Below are 24,203 nucleotides of genomic sequence, written 5' to 3' on the forward strand. Positions count from 1 at the left end.
ACTCTGAGTATGCTTTGCTGAGTCAGGGGTCCTTGTACTGGATGAAGACTAGAATCCTCAGACTAGCATCTGAATGCAGACACAGTTTGCTTAATAGGCCATCCTAGGAAGCATGGGGGTGGGGTGGAGTGAGACAAAAAAGGTAAGGGAGCCAGGAAAAGGGGCATTAGTGAACAGGTGGCCACTGTGGGCAACTGGGGTCCAATCCCCCCAAAGAACTCTGGTACTTACTGTAGACCACATTTTGGAGATGTTTCCCTTGAGGGGTGAGAAATCTAGAGCATTTAGCCACCAAATCCCATTCAAGCTGGTTAAGTAGTGATCCTGACGCCATTCACTCCCCCAGCAGCTGCCCTGTGCAAGACCCAGGCACATCCTTGCACCAGAGCAAGTGCCCAACTAGAAAGTTACGGGGAGCACTGGCACCATCTGCTACCCTTGCCAATCTAGCTAACTGCTCCACCTTTTCCAAGGCTCAACTCAAAAGCCAGTACCTCTAATCCAAAATAAATTTCATAGCCCCTCTCTCTGCATTGCCAGAGTATGTTGAACACAACTCTGTTGAGTACTTATCCTACGGAACTTTCTGCGTATCTTCTCCACTGAACTGTGGAATCCCTTTAGTGTCCTGACTTCCAGCACAAAGAGACACATGGATAACAGGTGCTTTGATCCTAGTACTGATTAAATATCAGTGATAGTTGAGAATGCTAACTATCATTGATGAATCCTAATACTAGCTGAAGAAGAGTTAGAGGGGATTTCTTAGAGGCCTAAGATCCCATTTTCCTGGGAGGGAAACACATTATTGCCTCTCATGATATGAGAAGAAAACAGTTTCAAGTCATATAATACTGGATGCTACCTTAATTTCCTCAAGATGAACAATTGTCAGGAAGATAAGACTATCCAAAATAAGTCTATCCAGACTGGGAAAAAAAAGAGATAAGTCTCAGATTGAAACTTTAATTGGCCATCTTTTGCTTGATGTGGTCATCTCATGGTGGATTAAAAGGCATTAAATTTATACGTATTTGTAGCTGTTTATAATATGCTTCACATCATCAATCTGTTTTAATATCCATGGTACCATCCTAGAGATGCTTCAGCATAGGGATTGGGCAGTCCCTTAGCTAGAACCTTTAAATGACTTCTGTCTCAGGGGTCTGGACCTTGCCTACAAGGTGAGAGAAAGGATTGGAACTCAAAGTCAAATCCAATGTGACGTTTTCCAAAGTAGCCTGAGACAACACAGCCAGAATTGGAGCTTTTACCTTGTTGCCAAAACAACATCCACTTAGGAAATATGAGGGAAAGAAGAAATTATTATAGCAACGAAAGAGATGGATTACCTATCATAAAACTTAACGAGATGTGTACAGATTCTTTTGAACAAAAATTAATATGACTCAGGAACAACAAAGAGCACTTGAGCGACAACAGAAAAGGTAGATCATGTCCTCAGATGCAACATCATTAAAAATGTCATTTAAAAAATTTTTTTTAATTTGTTTAAATTAGTTATACATGACAGTGGAATGCATTTATGCACTTTGATATATCATATATAGATGGGATATAATTTCTCATTTTTCTGAGAGTACATGTTGCAGGATCATATTGGTCCTGTAGTCACATATATACGTAGAGTAATAATGTCTATTTCATTCTACTATATTTCCTCTCCCTACATCCTCTCATTTCTCCCTAGACAAATTGGGAAATGGAATGCAGTTCAAAAAGAAAAAAAAAATGCCAATAAATTTTGGGGGATAAATAGACAAATTGACTATGAAATCCACATGGAATAAATAAGCTGGAATCACAAGAAGAATTTTGAAAAGGGACATTAAAAAGAGAAGAACTGGCTCTACCATTATTAGAATGTCATAAAGCTGCAGTAGTTTAAGCAGTGTAGTTCTTGTGTATGGAGAGACAGATCAATAAAGAGAAAACTCAGAAATAAACCTAAATGTATCCATAAATCTAGTATAGAATAAACATGGCATTTCAAGCCAGTGGAGAACAAGATTATCCAATCAACATTATTGGAATAATTGGATTGTTACCTTGGGAAGAAAAAAAAACCTAAGTTTTAAGGTCCATATCTCACACATTACTTCAAAAAATTTCCAGATGGATTGAAACCAAAATAGTAGTGGGAGAAAACGTAGGAAATTTTATTTTATAATCTAAGGAAAAGCTGTCTAAGAGTGATGTATCGCAGAAGTCATAAATTTTAAAATTGATAAATTTGACTACCATGATGTTCCTCCATGGAAAACGCTTTCATAAATTCCTAAGGCAAAAGACCTACAGAGGAAAATACTTGCAATCCACACCACAGGCAGAGCACAGATTTCCTTAATATATTTAACAAGCTTGTACATATCAATAAGAAGCAAAACCAACAAATACACGTGTGTGTGTGTGTGTGTGTGTGTGTGTAGATGATAGTAATGAGTATAAAAGGAAGGAAATATAAATGGCTTCTATGCCTCAACATAAGAAGAGAACTAGATGCTATGATTTGGATATGGTTCATCTCCTAAAGATTCATGTGCTGGAAACTTGGTCTCCATGGTGGAGTTGTTGGGTTGGTGGGAACTGTTAAGAGGTGAGGTCACTGTGGGAACCACCCTTGGGAGGGATTAATGTAGTTCTCAAAGAACCTAAATTAGTTTCCAAGATAATAACTTATTATAAAAACAGCAAACTTGTCCTGGGCATCCCTTTGACTTCCTGTCTCACCATGTGATATCTTCCACACATGCTCCCGCCATTATGATACATCCACCAGGAGATGGTCTCCAGAAGCTGAACAAGTAGGGCTTGTAGCCTCTAAAACCATGAGCTAAATATACCTCTTCTCTTTATAAATACCCAACCTCAGGTATTTTATTAATAGCAAGAGAAAACAGACTATTACACTGGATAACCGAGAGAGATGCCTACACACCGTTTTGTAATTAAATTTTGTGCCGCTCGCCTGTGCTACCTAGTTCAAAACAAACAAAGATGATTTTAATAATAATCTATAAAGCCCAGGATCCTAGCTAAAGGGACAACTGTGGGCATCCATTGCATATGTGGGAAAACATGGAATAAAACTTGGTAACAGAGAGACTTAAAGAGTTCAAAGCAGACTGGGGGTGTATAAGTGGTGTGATCAGTCTTACAGTCTTAGATGTTCAAGTTCCAGTTCCATTTTGTCCTGTGTGGCTTTGACAATTGACTTCTGTGACCCTCGGTGTCCTCATCTGTGAAATGGGAATAATCATTGTAATGACCAAGCATGGTAATGCACTCCTGTATATCCAGCGACTTGGGAGGCTGAGGCAGGAGGATCACAAGTTCAAGGACAGCCTCAGCAACTTATTGAGAACCGCCCCCCTTCAGGAACTTAGCAACACTCTGTCTCAAAAAAAAATTTTTTTTAAAAAAAGAACTCGGGATGTAGTTCAGTGCTAAAGCACCCTTAGTTTGAATCCCCAGTACCCACCAAAAAGAAAAGATGAACAAGAAGTGCCTAACACAATACCTGGCATATTGTAAGGACACAAAGGGCAGCTTGTATGTCCTAGACTCTGACTTCCCCAGCTTGACTGTAAATTTTATCTGCACTTCCTGTCTGGCAGTCCCAAAACCACCTCTTTTATCTCAGAAGATGCCTAAGGAATAAATACCTCAAATCCTCTTTTTGCAGTTATTCTTTTTTATTTCCCAAAGCCTCCAATACCCAAGAATTAACAGATTTTTATTGACTTGCACAGAGCTCTCCGGCCCTGACTTCTGGAAAATTCCGTTAAGGTTCTAAATATACTAATCTATAATTGTGGCTCAATGTGGTTTGCATTAAGAGTTCAGCGTGTGCATTTTATACCGTGCCACGGCTGATCCAGCCCTAGACCTGTCGACCAGGCTGTCCTGCCCACTCGTCGCATTCCTGCCAGACCTTAAAAGCAAACTATAAATGGTAGCTGAAACCCTGGGCAGTCCTTAGGTCCATCTCCACTACTATCTGACCCTAACTGACCTGGGGTCAGTCCTGTGATCCAGGTCTCCCTGATCTATTCCCTGACTTTGATCCCTACCTCTGGCCCCTTCTGGATGATGGTGATGATGATTTTTATTATCTTTTATCTTTAAATATTCACAATAAACCACCTTTATTTGGGCTCAGACCAGGAATCGACCTCTCTGTATTTATCGGTTTCTTTTCCCACATTGTCTACAGCCTGTTTCCATAACCCCAGGAGCTGTTTTTACTTCTGGTAACTGATCTTGGCCCTCTTCCAAGTTCTTTTAGAGCAAGGTGGTCCCTGTCTGCTACTTCCAGCTAAACTCTTGATGAGCCAGGGGCTCCAGGTGGGCCAGTTTTCTTGTAGGTGTCAGGCAGGTGACCTTGAGGACAGCGAGAACCACCTTCTGCCTTTTTGTCACAGAGTGGCAGGATTTCATCAGCTACCTTGGGGTAGTCCCAGGCCTTACTTGGTCTTATGGGGTAGGGTGTCTTGCACAGTCTTCCAAATGATGTGGGTGGGGTCCCAGAAGTGGTAGGGCCTTGGGATGGGTTGGTGTTCATCTCCTTACAGAGCAAGGCCAGGTACTTTCACTTGTTTCTGTAGAAATGCTCAGAAATGATCCTTGCAGAACATGACCGCCATTTTCTAGCCCAGAAGTATCTATTTATCAGTGATAGTCACCCCTATGTGGCCCAGGAGTTGGCCCCAGCCATTTAACATCGGGACCTGCGCCTCCACCATCTTTAGCAGAGTCCTGAGAAGCTCCTTCTGTAGTTTTATATTTTTGTCTTCCCTCCAGGCATTAGTATCTCAAGACTCCTGAATAATTTTTTTTGAGGGCGGGTTACTGGGGATTGAACTCAGGGGCACTCAACCACCGAGCCCCATTCCTAGTCCTATTTTGTATTTTATTTAGAGACAGGGGCTCACTGAGCTGCTTAGTGCCTCACCATTGCTGAGACCTCCCAAGCCACTGGGGTTACAGGAATGTGCCACTGAACCCAGCTCCTGAATAATTTTTGACACTTTTTAATTACATATTTTTTATGGGGAGTTATTTGATGTTTCAATACATGTTGTCTATTGGTCAAGGCAGTTAGCATATCTACCACCTGAAGCATTTCGGTTTTTTTTTTTGTTTTTTTTTTTTTTGTTTTTTTTTGTTTTTGTAATGAGAACATTCAAAAACCTCTCTTGGGGCTGGGAGTGTACTTTCTTCTGGCTATTTGGAAATATTTAATATCTAATTTTCAATTATAGGCTGCCATGTCCTAACATGACTCATTCTCTTGATTACAGTTAGTTGGTTCATCCAACCCAACCAATTCAATTAGTCTTGTCCTGGGAGAGATTTTTTTTTATGATTTCTGTTTTTGTTTGGTTTTTTTCACCTCCCTAGGGAAAAAAAAAAGAATGATAATTATTGTTATGGCAGTAGGAGCTAATGTAAAAACTAAGGTTCATCCATAGCTCTTTGGGGTACCTGTTGGTTCAGGTCTTTTGAAGAACAGATGCCATGGTGGGATTAGACATGGAAGACTTCTCAGGGGAGCACAGGGGAAGGATAAAGGGGGAGAGAGCAGGAGTAGGGCAGGGAGAGCCTTCTGATTGCAGGACACCTTGCAGCCAGATCCATGAGGAATCACCAAGTTGAAGTTGCCTATTAGCAGATTGGGCCAGCAATAGACCCCCCGCTCTGTTAGCTGGAAACAGTTTGTATGAAGCATGGCCTCAGCCAAGCACTAGTTTGGATCCACAGGAGGGGAACCATGTCTTCTGGTCCACCTTGCTCCCTACAGCCAGGTCCCTCCAGGGTAATCTAGTTCTCCGGATGCAGTCACTGAGACAGGATTAAATGTCCAATGAGAGAAAACCAGGAAGGAAGCCAAGAAAAAAGAAAATGGTAGAACCATCAGACGGCAGAGCAAGTGGAATCCCAGTTGACAGAGAACGAGAAAGCAGGATCCTAGGTTCCCATGTGGAGCCAATTAGGTTGGACAAGGCCGTTGGAGAGACTTCAAGCCAAAATCAGTCATCCGGGGATGCTGGGTCTTCCAGGGCTGGGCCTGCCTTAGTATCTTTGACAAACTTGTCACAAGCTAGAAGCAGCACACCAGAAATGGAGTCTTCAAGCCAATGAACTTCAGCAGCTGGGGGCTCAGTGGAATTCTCTGGCTGCATTTTTCATAGGCACGTTCTCTCAGCCACCCTAAGGAAATCTGAGTGGTGCATCTGGACAGCTTCCAACGCCACCCTACAGACAGAAATGTAGCCTGCTATAAGTACGACATCACTATAGTGACAAGACAGAAAGAGAATCCTGGCACTAAGCACTTGATGATATTTCTTCCTAAAATCTAGAGTTCCCTGCCTTCCACAGAATTCAACTGTTCACGTTTTCCTTGCTGAGCCAACAGTCTCCTCATTTTGCTTGCTCTGGTTTGAATTGAGTTTCTGTCAGACTCCTGATTAATACAGACCTAAAGGCAACAAATGTGAATGGTGACATTTCGGCCTTATGATCAGCTGCTGGGGGAAGCATATTTGGTCAGGGAATTCAGAGTAAGTCTAGGTAGTGGAATTACTCAGACAAATGAGAACTAGTGCTGGGTTCCTCATAACAGTTGACAGTTTGAACTGAATTTGATGAATAAATGGTTGCTTAATAACCAGGAATTCTTTAAGAGTAGGAACCACGAGTTGTGTCTCTCAGACCTCCAGCATATGTAGTTATTCCTAGCACCCAAGAATCAATAAATACTTATTGAATAAAGAAGAAGGATTTCCACCCTCAGTGAGCTCCCAGTCTAGTAGCAAACCAGACATAGAAACTCCAATAGCATAAATGCTGTTATAGAACTGCATACACGGTGCTAGGGAATAAAAGAGGAGGAACATTTAATTCTGCCCTCAAGGATCAAGAAGTCTCTCACAAACTGCATGTGGTGACGCATACCTGTAATCCCAGGGGCTCAGGAGGCTGAGGCAGGAGGATTGCAAGTTCCAAGCCAACCTCAGCAACTTAGTGCGAGGCCCTAAGCAATTCACTGAGACCCTATCTCAAAATAAAATACAGGGGCTGGGGTTGTAGCTCAGTAGCAGAGCACTTTGCCTCTCATGCATGAGGCACTGGGTTCAATTCTCAGCACTGCATATAAACAAATAAGTAAATAAAGGTCCATTAATAACTAATAAAATATTTTTAAAAATAAAATAAAATACAAAAAAGGGCTGGGGATGTGACTCAGTGGTTAAGTGCCCTGGGGTTCAATCCCCAGTGAAGAAGAACAGAGGAGGAGGAGGAGAAGGAGGAGGAAGTGGAGGAGAAGTCTTTCCCAGAGGGACTACAAAGAATAAATTAGACTACCCCCCAAAAAAATTACATTTGTTTAATTACAAAATAATTAAACCTTAAAATATAAAATAAGAATAAATAATATTCACAGAAGGATAAAAATATCTTGCTAAAAAAATAGAAGCATCTACAAAGCTTTGATGACATAAAAATATAAAGAAGTTTGAGAAACAACAAATTGGATTGAACTAGACCATCAGCTTCTATGTCTTATGAACTGAGTCTTATTCTTTAGTGAACACTCATTACTTAGCAAAGGGCTTAGAGCTTAGTGAGTACTTAGTGCATTTTGTGTTGGGAGGGTGTAGTATTCAAAGTAGCAAAAGCACGGCAGTGGAAAAAACCAGCTAGGTATCTCTCAGTAGACAATTGGATCGAGAAAATGTGGTCTAAATACAAAACAGAGTTTTACTGATCCACAAAGAAGAATGAAATTATGTCATTAGTTGTTGATGGACCTTTATTTATTTATATGTGGTGCTAAGAATCGAGCCCAGTGCCTCACACAAGCTAGGCAAGTGCTCTACCACTGAGCCACAACCCCAGCCCTGAAATAAGTGGGGTTTTTTTTTGTTTGTTTGTTTTTTTAAGTAGGATCTCATTAAAGTAGGAGGATGAACAAGGGAGAAGAGGAAGGGAATTTAGGTGGAAGAAGGGGGATTGGAATGAGGAGGAATTACAGGAGGAAATTAAACAAACTATATCATGTGCATGAATGAATATGCCCATTAATTTCACTTTTATATGTAACTCTGATGTACCAACTGAAAAAATTAATAGAAGGAAGACAATAGCACAAAGGAAGGGGAATGGGGGAGGTAGGGGGTAAGTGGAGAGTGCTGGGGATCGAAGTGGAGCCAATTATGTTCTATGAATTTATAAGTATATCAAAAGGAACCCCACAATTATGTATAACTATAATGAACTCATGAAAAACAAGTGGAATGAGATAAGACTAAACAAGTTGGAACCAGATGGTGATAAATAACAGTAAAGTAACTAAACCTTAAAATATAAAATAAGAATAAATAATGTCCACAGGAGCAAACATTAATTAGGCACCTGATGTATGCCTGGTTCTATCCTGAAAAGTTCATGGTCATTATATGATTTCCTCTTTCAACGATTTTATGAAATAGGTACTGCTATAATACACACACACACACACACACACACACACACACACATATATATATATATAATATATTAGTTGTAGGTGAACATAATACTTTTATTTTTATGTGGTGCTGAGGATAGAACCCAGCACCTCACACATGCCAGATGAGTGCTCTACCACTAAGCCATAGCACCAGCCCTAATCCCTTTTTTAAAAACAACTGAAAAATAGTGATGCTCAGGACAAGGGGTGGCCTCACCAAGGTCAAACAAGAATGCTAGAACAGAGCCGGGATTCAAATCCTGGTTCAGTTATTGACAGAGGCAAGAGCATCAGAGCATGATACCACCTCCCACCCCCCGCTAAAGAGGATTCACTTCTTTAAGATCAATCTGATACCCCCCAAGCGTCCCTTACCCCTTTGTCCACCTCTCTGGGATAGAGACTCAGAAGTGGGCTGAGGTATGAGCTGAATGACATGACAGCGTTGGATGGGAGGGACCAAATCCATCAAGGAAGAGACGGGGGTTGGGGGAGAAGCCAGGACATGGTCATAAATGCCACTCTCACACCCAACACTTGATGATTTGTCCTATACTGGGCCCTGTGTCCAATCCTTCCATGGGATCCCTCTTCCATGGGACCCCCCCCCCCCCCGTGTACAATCCCACCCAATGCATGAGAATTTGAAGCTCAAAGAAGTATGAGATCATGCTCAAAGTCATTTAGCTATTTAGTAGCAAATCAAGGATTCTAACTATTTCTGGTTCCTACATCAGAAGAATGCTTTTCTCTGTCTTATATTAACCGCTTTCTTTTTATTCTTCTTTTAATCATTTTGTTTTTCTTTTTCATCCATAGACACATAAAAACCAGAGGCTAGCTATCGGGTTTGAGGGGTTGTATTAAACACTTGTTAGTGCTCAGGGCTCTGCCAGTTTCTCAGATTTTCTGATCAGCTCTGTTGAGAGACCTGTTGCTGTTCCCAAGCTGAGTCACAATCTATAGTAAGCTGCTTTGGGAAGGGTTTCTATCTGGAAGATTAATTACAGGAAATTTCCAAATAGAAGCATCCCTTACTAGTTTTACCAGAGGGAAGCCATTACCACCTTCCCAGTCTGTATCAGGGGTGAAGAAGCACCCATTTTTCTCCAAATTGAAGTTCTGTTTAAAATGTGGTTCTTTTTCCTTTTCTTTTTCTATGTTGGGGATGGAACCCAGGCCTCCCACATGCTAGGCAAGACCCTACCACGGAGTTACACACCCAGCCCTTAACTATGTTCCTTAAAGTTATGCTCTGATAAACTTGGATCTCTATCTGAAAGCTCTCTAGCTGGAAAAAAAAAATGGTAACAAATTCTAAACTAGCTGTCAGAGAATTTGGCAATTAGAGAAAAAAAAAATGAGTTTGAGGCATCAATGAGATCGCACAATTATGTAAACTGTTTCTTTCTCCTTCTGTTTCACCCAGGGGTGAGAAAGGACCTGTTTAGGAGAAAGAGCATGGCCCAGACCTCCCTTGGCAGAACGAGAGGACAAGGAAGGACCACAGAGGCTCTTCGACTAATGATCATCCCATAAAGACTAACTGGAGAGGGATATGAAGCAGAGAAGCCACTAGGAGTCTGAAAAGACTTTTAATGTCAACCTTGTTTGAAGCATGTCCTGCCCAGGTGAGCTCTGGGAGGGTTCAACGTGATGTAGGGGATGGGGTGACCTTATTCAAGGTCGCAGAGCAGGGATCTGAGAGACTCAGAGCTAACTCTTCAAGTTGTTTGTAGTTATGCTCCAAATCTATATTCTATTTGTAGATGATCTTAAGATGGGCAATTAGGTCTGCTTACTATTCTCTTTTTCCTTATTCAAAACAAAGGTTTAACTAGAAAAACTAGGGATAACAGGAACCTACCTCAACATTGTAAAAGCTATATATGCTAAGCCTCAGGCTAGCATCATTCTAAATGGAGAAAAACTGAAGGCATTCCCTCTAAAATCTGGAACTAGACAGGGATGCCCTCTCTCACCACTTCTATTCAATTTAGTTCTTGAAATACTAGCCAGAGCAATTAGACAGACAAAAGAAATTAAAGGCATAAAAATAGGAAAAGAAGAACTTAAATTATCGCTATTTGCGGATGACCTGATAATATACTTAACAGACCCAAAAGGGTCTACAAAGAAACTGCTAGAGTTAATAAATGAATTCAGCAAAGTGGCAGGATATAAAATCAACATGCATAAATCAAAGGCATTCCTGTATATCAGCAACAAAACTTCTGAAATGGAAATGAGGAAAACCACTCCATTCACAATACCCTCAAAAAAAATAAAATACTTGGGAATCAACCTAACAAAAGAGGTGAAAGATTTATACAATGAAAACTACAGAACCCTAAAGAGAGAGATAGAAGAAGATCTTAGAAGATGGAAAAATGTACCCTGTTCATGGATAGGCAGAACTAACATCATCAAAATGGCGATATTACCCAAAGTTCTCTACAGGTTTAATGCGATGCCAATCAAAATCCCAACGGCATTTCTTGTAGAAATAGATAAAGCAATCATGAAATTCATATGGAATAACAAAAGACTCAGAATAGCAAAAGCAATTCTAAGCAGGAAGTGTGAATTTGGAGGTATAGCGATACCAGAGTTCAAACTGTACTACAAAGCAATAGTAACAAAAACAGCGTGGTACTGGTACCAAAACAGGCAGGTGGATCAATGGTACAGCATAGAGGACACAGAAACCAATCCACAAAATTACAACTTTCTTATATTTGATAAAGGGGCTAAAAACATGCAATGGAGGAAGGATAGCTTCTTCAACAAATGGTGCTGGGAAAATTGGAAATCCATATGCAACAAAATGAAACTGAATCCCTTTCTCTCGCCATGCACAAAAGTTAACTCAAAATGGATCAAAGAGCTTGATATCAAATCAGAGACCCTGCACCTGATAGAAGAAAAAGTTGGCTCCGATCTACATATTGTGGGGTCGGGCTCCAAATTCCTTAATAGGACGCCCATAGCCCAAGAGTTAATAACAAGAATAAACAAATGGGACTTACTTAAACTAAAAAGTTTTTTCTCAGCAAGAGAAACAATAAGAGAAGTAAATAGGGAGCCTACATCCTGGGAACAAATCTTTACTCCTCACACTTCAGATAGAGCCCTAATTTCCAGAATATACAAAGAACTCAAAAAATTAAACAATAAGATAACAAATAACCCAATCAACAAATGGGCCAAGGACCTGAACAGACACTTCTCAGAAGAGGACATACAATCAATCAATAAGTACATGAAAAAATGCTCACCATCTCTAGCAGTCAGAGAAATGCAAATCAAAACCACCCTAAGATACCATCTCACTCCAGTAAGATTGGCAGCCATTAGGAAGTCAAACAACAATAAGTGCTGGCTAGGATGTGGGGAAAAGGGTACACTTGTACATTGCTGGTGGGACTGCAAATTGGTGCGGCCAATATGGAAAGCAGTATGGAGATTCCTGGGAAAGCTGGGAATGGAACCACCATTTGACCCAGCTATCACCCTCCTCGGACTATTCCCTGAGGACCTTAAAAGAGCATACTATAGGGATACTGCCACATCAATGATCATAGCAGCACAATTCACAATAGCTAGACTGTGGAACCAACCTAGATGCCCTTCAATAGATGAATGGATAAAAAAAATGTGGCATCTATACACAATGGAGTATTATGCAGCACTAAGAAATGACAAAATCATGGAATTTGCAGGGAAATGGATGGCATTAGAGCAGATTATGCTAAGTGAAGCTAGCCAATCCTTAAAAAACAAATGCCAAATGTCTTCTTTGGTTTAAGGAGAGCAACTAAGAACTGAGCAGGGGGAAAGAGCATGAGGAAAAGATTAACATTAAACTGAGATGAGTGGTGGGAGGGAAAGGGAGAGAAAAGGGAAATTGCATGGAAATGGAAGGAAACCCTCATGGTTATATGAAATCACATATATGAGGTTGTGAGGGGAAAGGGTGGGGAGGGAGAGAACTGAACAACAACAGATGAGGTAGAGAGGGAAGATGGGAGGGGAGGGGAGGGGGGATAGTAGGGGATAGGAAAGGCAGCAGAATACAACAGTCACTAATATGGCATTATGTAAACATTGTGAATGTGTAACTGATGTGATTCTGCAATTTGTATTTGGGGTAAAAATGGAAGTGCATAACTCACTTGAATCAAATGTATGAAAGATGAAAAAAATAAAATAAAAAAAACACACAAAAAAACAAAGGTTTAGGGCTGAGGGCATAGCTTACTGGTAGAGCGGTTGTCTAGCATGCATGAGGCCATGGGTTCCATCCCCAGCACCGAAACAACAACAAAAATGTATCATTGACCCTAAAAAGTCTGCCTTTAGTCTAAGTCAATTCTCCAGCAAAAAAAAAAAAGAGAGAGAGAGAGCTGGTTATGATTCAGGCCCTCAGATCCCCCATTTTTAAATATCTTTTCTTTCTCCTCTTTCTCCTGCCCCAAGACTCATCTCAGTGTACTCTTATTCTCTCTCCTTGTTCCTTGACTTCAAGGAAGACCTACTCTCAGGGACAGATGCACATATCCATATCAGAATTCTCAAGCAACGGCATTTAACAAGGAGATAAGAATGGCCTAAGCCAGAGGAATTGATATTTAATGGTAGAGCTTCAGAGGCCATCAAAGAGGGAAACAGGAAAAGCAGAGTCTTCCCAGGGCCCCCAAAGTCATCCCAACCAACAACCATATGCATTATGAATCAGATCAATGTCGCCAAATTTTATAGGTTTGGCCAATTTCAGTAAGAGGCCATGAGCCACATCAGAAACCACACTGGACCGGGAATCTTCTGAACTTTGTTTTCCTTATATGCAAACACTGGAGGTACATCTCATAACCCCCAGCTTAACATTGTGATATTTCAGAAGGTAGCTCTGTAAGGGTCGTGGCTGGGATGCTGTCTCTGTCGCTGATACTGGGGAGACTTGGCAAGACCCTGAACCTCACTAAGCTCTAGCTTTCCCATCTGTATGATGGGAATTAAAAGTATCTACTTTGGGATGGGGTTGTGGCTCAGTGGTAGAGCACTCGCCCAGCACGTGCAAGGCCCTGGGTTCGATCCTCAGCACCACATAAAAATAAACCAAATAAAGGTATTGTGTCCAACTACAACTAAAAAAAATAAATATTTTTTTAAAAAGTGCCTACCTCAGAGGATTGTGAGAAATTTAAAAAGTTACTGGTATATGATAGGGTTCCATGAGTAGTTATTTTCATTGCCTCCTGTTACAGAGTGATCTGCTCTTTCCCAAGCAGCAGCCTGTCATCTGTAAGGTGACTATTCTTTTAAAAAAAAATTGGGACTGAGCATAGTGATGCACACCTGTAATCCTAGCAACTCAGGAAACTGAGGCAGGAGGATTACAAGTGTGAGGCCAGCCTCAGCAATTTAGCAAGTCCATAAGCAACTCAGCAAGATCCTATCTCAAAATTTTCTAAATAAATTAAAAGGGCTGGGGATGTTGCTCAGTGGAGAAGTGCCACTGGGTTCAATCCCCAGTACCAAAATATAAAAATTTAAAAAAAAATTGAGGATGAACATTCCATTAGTTTTACCAGTTTCTCTAACCAATTTCAGAAAGAACTTTATGTCCAAAACAATAAGAAGTCTGTTGAGAACAAAGAAAATGATTTCTTTCTTAAACAAATGGAGCTTTAATAGTCTAACTTTTCACCCCTGTATTTATGAGTCACTGAAATTAATTGGGTTTGGTATTGAAAGAAGCAAATTATTCTCCTTATGTTTTCATAATCAGGTCCCTGGAAAGAATTTTTAAAGAGAAATGAGTATGTTGCACCTGGTCAATATTATAAAACAATTAGTTCTCCAATTTACAAGAGGATAACAAAAATATCACATTTTATTAAGTCTTCTTGGAAATAAAGTTGGATCCTATCAGCTTAATAGTTGGTGACAGTTTCAGTCCTCCTTACTGTTCAGCATAGAATGTACACAAGAAATCATATAAAAATTGAATATTTTGTTCATCAAAAGTTAAAATGTGGGGCTGGGGTTGTGGTTCAGAAGAAGCACACTTGCTAGCATGTGTGAGGTCCTGGGTTCGATCCTCAGCACCACATACAAATAAAATAAAGGTATTGTGTCCACCTACAACTAAAAAATAAATGTTAAAAAAAAAAAGTTAAAATGTGGGGCTGGGGTTTTGGCTCAGTGGTAGGGCACATGTTTAGCATGGGTGAGGCACTGGTTTTGATCCTCAGCACCGTATAAAAATAAATAAAGTCATTGTGCCCATCTATAACTAAAAAAAAATTAATAAGTTAAAATCTTTGTCAGTTTAAAATATCCCTTTACTTACTTAAACTCCTACAGTGCCATTGATTTCTTTCATATTTTCTTCCTTTAATGCATAAATAGGTGCATTATAAAATATAGGTCAGAAAAAGGAAAAGAAAAATCCACCAAACTGTGCAACTAGTTACCAAACCAGACATGAGGAAGACATCCTCGATTTCTCCACACATGACAGCATTCAGCTAGTCTTGTCAACTGCACCTCCTTAATAGCTCTGGAATCTCCGTCCATGGCCACTATAACCCAGGTCAAGTCCTTCTCCTGTCTGACCTAGATCCATGGACCAGCAGCCGTGGTACCACCTGAGAACTTGTTAGGAATGCAAAATCGCAGGCCCTCTCCAGACCTACTGAATCCGAAATTGCATTTTTAATAAGATCCCTGGGTGAGTCCGATGTCCCTTAAAGTTTGAAATATACTGCACCAGCTTCTGTAATATCTACCAAGCTCCTGGATGATACCCATGTAGCTCTTCCATGGATACATTTTGAATGTCTCCTCACATATTTCCATGTTTCCAGCCTAGCCTTCTTCCAGTCCAACCTATATTTTGCCAACTGACAATATTTCATACTGTCATATGAAAGGATCACTTCTCTGATCAGAACCTTCAACAGTTCTTGGAGTGCCCATTTGTGTTTCTGGTATTAATAATAATAGTCGGAGGAGTTGTTGCTGTTGATTTGGGTTTTCATTGTTTTGGGGGATGCAGTTTGGTCGACCTCTTTCCTAGTTTAGCAATCCCCACTGTTCAACTGTTGAAAATCCCATCAAAGCTCCTTAACCTGACTTCCAAAGCCTTTCTTTATGTTTGTATTAGTGAAGGTAGCGGGATCTGCCAAAACACATCAACTCTCAAAGCTCAGAAGTTAACACAAGAGATTATTTCCTGTGTACATTTTGTCCACGATGTGTATTCTTTTTTTTTAATATTTACTTTTTAGTTGTAGTTGAACACAATATTTTATTTATTTATGTTTATGGGGTGCTGAGGATCGAACCCAGGGCCTCTCATGTGTGAGCCACAACCCCAGCCCCTGTCCACCAGGTGTATTCTTGATTTAAGTAGTGGCTCAAGAGCCCAAGCTCTTTCTACCTTCAGGCTCAGCTATATTCAGCGTGGCTTCTCTGATGCTGGCCATTGTGGGTGGAAGAGATAAGAATAGGACAGTCTTTAACTGTGATCGCAATTAAGTTTTATTGAATTTCAACTGTTTAAGTCACCCAATTTTTAGGGCAACCTAATCCAGCGAACACAGATTTCGACTGGTGATGGTTAATTTGATATGTCAGAGGGCCCAGATATTTAATGACTTCTGGGATCTATAAGGGCATTTCTGGATGAGAGCAGCATTTGAACTGAGTAAAGCAGATTGCTTTTCCCCATGTAGGTAGGTCCATCCAATCTGTTGAAGGTCTGAAAAGAATAAAAATTTGAGTCAGAAAGAATTTTTTTTTCTCTCTGTCTGAAGTGTCTCCAAGCTGGAACACTGGCCTCCCACCTTTGAACTTGAACTGGAACTTGCACCAATGACTTTCCTGATTTTCAGGTCTTTCAATTCAGGCTAGAACTATATCTTTGGTTCTCCTGGATCTCCAGCTTGTTCCCTGTAGATCTTGGATTTCCAGCAGTTAGAACTGTGAGCAATACATCTTTGTTGTTTAAGCCACTCAGTTATGGTACTTTTTTTAGGGCATCTGAAGCTAACTAAGACACATACCCCAGTTCTGACCACCTTTTGGAGGTTCATCTTCTCCAGTTTTACTTAAATGTGTGTACAGTGAGAGGGAAGAAGGAGGTAAGAGATTTCACAACTTCATCTCTAGGGACAGAGATGCATATGCATCCTGATGAGCAGGAGAGGCCTCACCCAGCCCCCAAAAGAAGCAAGTTTGTGGTCTGAAGCCCAAGTGGGCCATCTGATTTAACCAATAGAAAGCTGGGAAGGAAACAATGACAGGGACAAGATATAGGATTTCTTGCCCTTTTCTCCATTCATTCATTTTGTTATTGCACCCTGCCTTTCCAATATCCTTATAACAGCCTCCTGATTGGTCTAGGTGCCAACCGTCTCTTCCGCTCCCATTTGTCCTTCACCGTGCCATTGTAGAAATCGTTATCTGGGCTTGTCCCTTCATTTCTTGGTGGGTTAAGAGCATGGAATTTGGAACCATGATGCCTAATTTCACGTCTCTTTTCTGTTCTGACTAGCTGTATTGCTTTATCGAGTTACCAAGTTTCCTCATCTATAAAACAGGGGCATAGTAGATAGATTGGTGACTCCCTCCCCCCCACCCCACCGTCCTGATTCCCAGAAACTGCTGGGAAGGATAATTGCATTTTAAAAAGAGGTCTATACAAGTAATTAAGTCAAGGATCTTAGAATAAAATCATCCTGGATTATCCAGTGGATTGTAAAATTAATAGCAGGTATCAAAAAGAATGACCATAAAAATAAAGAGTTGGTTTTATTTTAGGTTCTCAATGCTATTCCATTGGTCTATATGTCTGTCCTTATGTGTTTTTTTATATATATATATATAATTTTAGTGCTTAGTATAGGACCTTACACAAGCCAGGCAGGTGCTCTGCCACTGAGCTATGTCCCCTGTACCACCACCCCCAATTTTTAAAAAAATTTTCTTTTGAGACAGGGTCTCACTCAGTTGCCCAGACTAGCCTTAAACTTGACATCCTCCTGTCTTAGCCTCCCAAGTACTTAGAATTCACCACCATTCCTGGCTGTGAGTCATTTTTTAAATGGGATATAATTTATAAACCATAAAATTCGTCCTCCTCAAGTATGCAATTTGGTGACTTGTAGCATATTCACAAAATGATGTGATGTGCAACCATTACCACTTAGGTCCAGAACATTTTTATTATCTCTAAATCCTTTTTATGGCCACTGTTTTCTTCTTCTTCAGACTATACTTTTGTTTTTCTCTCATTCTGGGGGTTGAACCCTGGGCCTCAAGCATACTAAGTTCTACCAAGTGAGCTACACCCCCAGCTAGGTGACAGACGGGCTTTGGTTCCTTCTGTTGCTCTACCCCTAAGCGAAGTGACTATAACTAAGCTGTCTGGGTCTGAGATCTTCCTAGTTTTAAAACTAAGGGAACCTCTTTAGTCCTGGTCACATTTTAGTAAAATGGATGAAGATGGACCTTCAACTGAATAAACACAATTATTCCCTGTGGTATACATTATCAGTGCCCTGTCCTGTGTCTTACCACTTGAATTTGTGTATCAGCTGCCTCTACACTGCCTGAACCTCATTCTTTGTCTAAGGATTTCACCAAAACCATGGAAGCCTACAGCACTCAGAACAGTAGGCTGGATTAACCCAGCTCTGTGGGAGCAGCATTGATATTGATGGCCACTCTTGGGTGGGATAATTCTGAGGCAAGAGTTTTACCCTGGATTCTGTCATTTCCCCAGAGGGATATGTTTCATTCACCCACGGTGGCAGCTGACTTCATTGTGTGCCCTTACTTTCCTGCCCTTCTTTGCTTGATCACTTTTCCACTCTTAGATCTTTATCTCGGGGTCTTTTTCTGGACAAGTCCAAACTACAACATCCCCCATTCCCAGACCTTTGAAAGAGACACCGAGCACTTTCTCAAACATGTGTGGAGTGTTTTTGCAAATGGAACTTCCAATCCTTTCTTTCAATCAAATTGCTGCTCATCAAGTCCCTATATAGACATTCGAGAATTATCACCCTATGGCTGGACAGATCTTGACATCTTCCCACCCCCAAAACACCCAGTTCCAAAGCTAAAACCACCTTCAATCTTCATGTTCCCTCTCGGGCTCAGGAAGGCCAAATTCAAAGCAGGAAACTTTCTAGTCATGGCTGGCTGCACTCCATCTGATGGTACAGAATCACATCAGCACTTCTTATTTCTGTTTATTATCAATGTCAGGTCCTCTTGGCAGGCAGGATCATGCCCCTGCCTGTCAGTGGTGAGAGTTGTCTGAGCCCTCTGAGAAAAATGGATCACAAATGCACTGCAGTATAAATGCAGAGAGAAGCAGGATTATGAATGCAGACAGCCAGAGCAAAGTGACACTGGAGAAAGGGGATCTGACCAGAGTCACACCCAGAGGACCCTCCACTACCCCGAAATCTGTTCGTGACATGTGCATGAAATCCCACCATGAGACAACTGAACTAGAGTATGTTTGCTGAAGGTGTCTTTGCAGCTATATCTCCATCTCACATGGTCTTCTTCATTTTTTTTTTTTTTTGGTTGACGATGGACGTTTATTTTATTTATATGTGGTGCTGAGAATTGAACCCAGTGCCACACACATGCCACTCCACAAGTGCTCTGCCACTCAGCTGCAATCCCAGCCCCGACATGTTCTTCTTATAATGGAATATCTACACTCCTCCACTAAGAGGTGGGGTCTGTACTACCTTCTCTCAAAACTGGCTCTGCTTCAATGCATGAGATGAAGCAGAAGTGACATTGCATGAACTCCCAGACCAGGTCATAAAGGCAATATGAGTTCTGCCTGGATCTCTAGTGGGATGCTTGCCCTAGGAACCCAGTCACCTTGCGAAGAGAAAGCTCAGGCCATAAGGGACCGCAACCTGCTAGTTGTGGCCAGCTTCACCACATGAGTAAGTGAGATGTCACATGTTTCCCACCCCAAGACTTCAAATCCTGCAACTGAAGACTGCAAGAGAAGAATAAAGAAGAATCAGGACTTCTCCACTCTGCCCTGTGAGAGATGGATTCTCAGAAACTGAGATATAATAAATGAGCATTAGTTTCAAGACCCAATTTTGGCTGATTTCTTATACAGCCAGAGATGACTAAAACAGACGTGAATTCTTTGGTTGTACTAGAAGGCGGCCTGTCTAGGTAAAAGCGGTCCCAGATGGGGACACGCATGAGGCTGGGTAGTCATTACACTCTAGTGTGAATCACTCCTACTTGGTACCATTCTTTTGTCCCTCCACATTCACACACAAAAAAAATATGGTTAAAAGTCTTAGGAAGCTGGAAACCTGTCATCTCAGTGACTTGGGAGGCTGAAGCAGGAGGATCAAAAGTTCAAAGTCAGCCTCAGCAACTCAGCAAGGCTCTAAGCAACTCAGCGAGGCTCTAAGCAACTCAGCAAGATCCTGTCTCTAAATAAAATATAAAAAGGGCTGGGGATGTGGCTCAGTGGTGAAGTGCCCGTGGATTCAATTCCTGGTACCAAAAAAAAAAAAAAAGGTATGATGAATAGATCATCCAGATAGGAATCAGCAGATCTCGGTTCTAGTCCCAGCATTAAGGGAGGCTGACTCTATAACCCTTCCCAAAGTCACTGTCCTCTCCATTGTGCCTCCACAGAACTCAGGCAAATGTGATACCTCTAGACCCAAGCATCTGGTGCAAGAAAGCCTTCAAAGTCTCAAAGTGACCAGTCCAGGGAGCAAGGTAAGGTCAAGGTCAAAGTGGGGTCAAACTAGCAAAGAACCCAGGTAGGGTTAAGGGACTCAAGGTAAGTCCCATTGTCAAAATATCCCTCACAGGTGTGACGGTGAGGGCCCAGGTATGCAGCTGATAACTGGCGATGGGACCACCCAATGACAATATTAGATAAAAGCTCCAAATCCCAGCACTGCCACTGTTCAGCTGAACTAAGCTTGGGCATGTTCCTTAACCTGACTTGGTCTTAGTGTCCTCATCTGTGATGCAGAGGTGATAATTACATCCTCTTGATAAGATCATGGAAGGTCTCTGACCTTGCACCTATCAAAGTTGACCCCATCCCATGAGGCAATGAGTACTGATGTTTCCCAATGTCAGGAGAATGATGGTTAGAAACACAGTTTTAGATGGTAAATTCACAGGTCCTTCGACATAAAATCACATGCTTCCTCCACCCTGTCTTCCCCACCTCGAAACAATAAACAAACAAGTACATAAATAAAAGTTGAATTCAGTTAAAAAAAAATCTCCTTGTCTTCTTAAGTTGCCAAGAGTCTCACTAAGTTGCTGAGGCTGGCCTCCAACTGTGATCCTCCTGCCTCAACCTCCCTAGCAGCTGCTATTACAGGCATGTACCACCACACCTTTCAATCCTTCTTCTTATACCAAGGACAAAGTGTCAAATTGGTGCTCCTAAGCCTTTACCACTTCCCTCACTATTGCTGATCTGCAAATCTCCCTCTTTAATAATGAAAAGCCTGAGGCCTGGAGCTCAGAGAGTTCCCAGGCAAGTGTCTAGCTACCATTTAATAACATTTTTGCTTTTGTTATAGTTATTTTCACAGTTCCTCTCCTTTTATGGTAGATGATTCTGGTTTTCCATTTAACACAGCGATTTAAAAATGTTCTTTTAAAGCAGTAAATTGTGTTGATGTTTTTTTTAAAGCAAATCTGTTTCAAAATATTAAATATATTATGGTGTAGACGGTTCTTGGATTTGGAAAAGAACATGAGAATGCTCTAGTCGAGTGACAGACATTTGGAAGTATGATATTAGGCCGCCAAGGGCAGGGGCCTGGGTAACAGCTTCATGGAACTAGGTGGACCACCTGACAACTGAACCATGTTCCTGGTCCTAAACTCTGTTCCTACAGTTCCCTGTTCTGCTTCTAGGACCCCAGTTCTTGAGTTGCCCTCCCATCCTTTCAGATTCTGCCAGAAGGTAAATCAACTCACATTTTGGATTATTTGGTACAAATATTTATAACCCAGCAATTCAGTTTTTAGGAATTTAATAAAATAACCATGAATGTGCCCAGGGTGCATGGCTGAGAAGATTTGGGGCCACATTATTTAGGACAAGGAGAAACTGGGATCTTTCTAAAGAGCCAACTATAAGGAACCAGTATAGCAAATGAAAGTACTGTAGATCCCCCAAACAGGCTGGCCAAATGACAATAAAATACCAACTACTCTGTACCAAATACTTCTCTGGGAAATTTACACGTTAACTCATTTAATCCTCACAGTGCTTCTACAAGGCAAATGTTAGTATTGTCCCCATTTTACAGATGACAAAACTAAGGCAGAGAAAGGTTAATTATCTTGTTCAAGGTCACACAGCTGGTACCTAGCAGAGCTGCATGCCTGTAATCCCAGCAGCTCTGGAGGCTGAGGCAGGAGGATCACAAGTTCAAAGCCAGCCTCAGCAACTTAGCAAGGCCCTAAGCAACTTAGTAAGACCCTGTCTCAAAATTAAAAAAAATTAAAAAGGGATGGGGATGTGGCTCAGTGGTTGAGCACCCTGATACCAAAATAATAATAATAATTTTAAAAAAAGGCATGTTCTCTCAGTTACTATGCTGGAGTCTCCTCTCCTTGAGACCAATATTGGAGGTGAAAATGATTGAAAAGCATTCCCAAATATATTAGTAAGTGAAAAAGGCAGGTAGGTACCAAAAGAAAAAAAAAAAATCCGGAAAAACATACACCATATGTCAAAAGAAGATATTTCTGGTTGGTGGGATTATTTTTTGCTATTTTGTTTGTTTCTCTGTGTTTTCCAGGTTTTCTGTACTGAATGCTTGTTACCTTTAATTATAGAAATGAAATTTATGCAAAGATGGCTTTTCTACTCAGCTTTCCTATTCCTAGCTGCTCCTTAAGAGAATGAACAATAACAATAAAAATGATCGTAATGATGGCCGACATTGAAGGAGTTATTGGTATTTTAATGGATTGACAAGCATGATCTCATTTAATTTTTCACAACCAGTACCTCACTGGATAGGGCCTCCCGGATTATGCACTGCACAACCCCAGGGGTTACAGCTGACATAGAATCTACATTATGGACTGGACTGTGAATGGTAGCCCTTGGCAACCCAACTGCCTAGCAAAACCCAAGAGATAATAAGCTAATAAGCAAAACCAACATGGAAACCCAGGGTCCATTCCTCTTGTTCGTAGTTGCAGGGGGAGATACCCAGGGCATATCAAAGAAGGCAAAATAAAATCTGGACATCTAGAAACAGGCTTTGGAACCAACAGGTGCATGGTGACAACATGAAAAGCGAATGCCAAGAGTTAGGACTCCCCACCCCTCTAGACCTCGGCTGTAGACCCTGCTCTGTCCCCACCTAGCTACAGGAGATCTTCAGAAAGTTCCTTCCCCCCACCACCCTCCTTCCTCTGGGCTCAGCTTCACCATCTGCAAAATGAGGGAATTAGACAAGATGATCTTTAAGATCTCGCAGCTCCGAGAGTCTACAATTACAGATGGCATCCCAATATGGGCCCAGAATCGTGCCCTCCCACGCAGCATGGACCATCTCCCTCCTGCTTGCTGCAGGCAGCATCTCTCAGGCTGACCTAGTTTGTGCGATGGGGAGAGAAGGGCAGAACAGGGCATGCAGGGGGAGTGAAGACCCAGAGGCTCCTCTGCCTCTGCCTCTCTCACCTCCTGAGGTCTCTCCTCCCAGCTCCTCTGAATGCAAAGGCTTAAAATATCTGACAGGGTGGCCCTGTGGTTTCAAAGCATTGCTTTTCTTTTTTTTTCTTTTTTCTTTTTTCCAATCGCATTGGTGATTCACCAGGGTTTCTCTCTGACTTTCCAAACATGCTTTGTGGAAGTCATGCTTGCGGGATCTTCAGGGTGTTTTATTAAATGCAAAAGCAAGATGCAAAGCCGTGCGCACAGGGTGAGAAATAAAACGCTGCAAACATACACTTGTGTTTGTTGGTGGAGGGAGCTCTGGAAGGAAACAGGAGACCCCGGTAGCCATTTGTCTCCTGGGAGGGAAACTGGGTGGAGGTTGGGCAGAGGAGGAGGAAAACCTTATGCCTTTTTGAGTGTGTGTGTGTGTGTACTACCTACTCAGTTGTTTAAAAAATCAACAAAAGACATTCTTCCTCCAAGACTCCCTGCCTGGCTGGGTTCACATAACAAAATACCCATAGATGGCATGGCTTAGACAACAGGAATTTATTTTCTCACAATTCTAGACCCTTGAAGTTCAAGATCAAGGTATAGGCAATGTTGGTTCCTTCTGAGAATTCTGTATCTTCACATGATAATCTATGTATGTCTGTTCAATTTTCTTCTTTTTTTTTCTTCTTGGTTACTGGGGATTGAACCCAGGGGCGCTTTTTACGACTGAGCCACATCCCTAGCCCTTTTTATATTTTTTTATTTTATCTTTAATTTTTTTTTACATAGTTGTAGATGGACAGCATGCCTTTATTTTTATTTATTTATGTGGTATTGAGGATCAAAGCCAGTGCCTCACACATGCTAGGCAAGTGCTCCACCACTGAGCTACACCCCAGACCCTATATTTTTATTTATTTTATTTTTTTAAACACTTTGAGATAGTTT

This window comes from Callospermophilus lateralis, chromosome 20 (genome assembly GCF_048772815.1).
Source record: "Callospermophilus lateralis isolate mCalLat2 chromosome 20, mCalLat2.hap1, whole genome shotgun sequence".
Lineage (NCBI taxonomy): Eukaryota > Metazoa > Chordata > Mammalia > Rodentia > Sciuridae > Callospermophilus > Callospermophilus lateralis.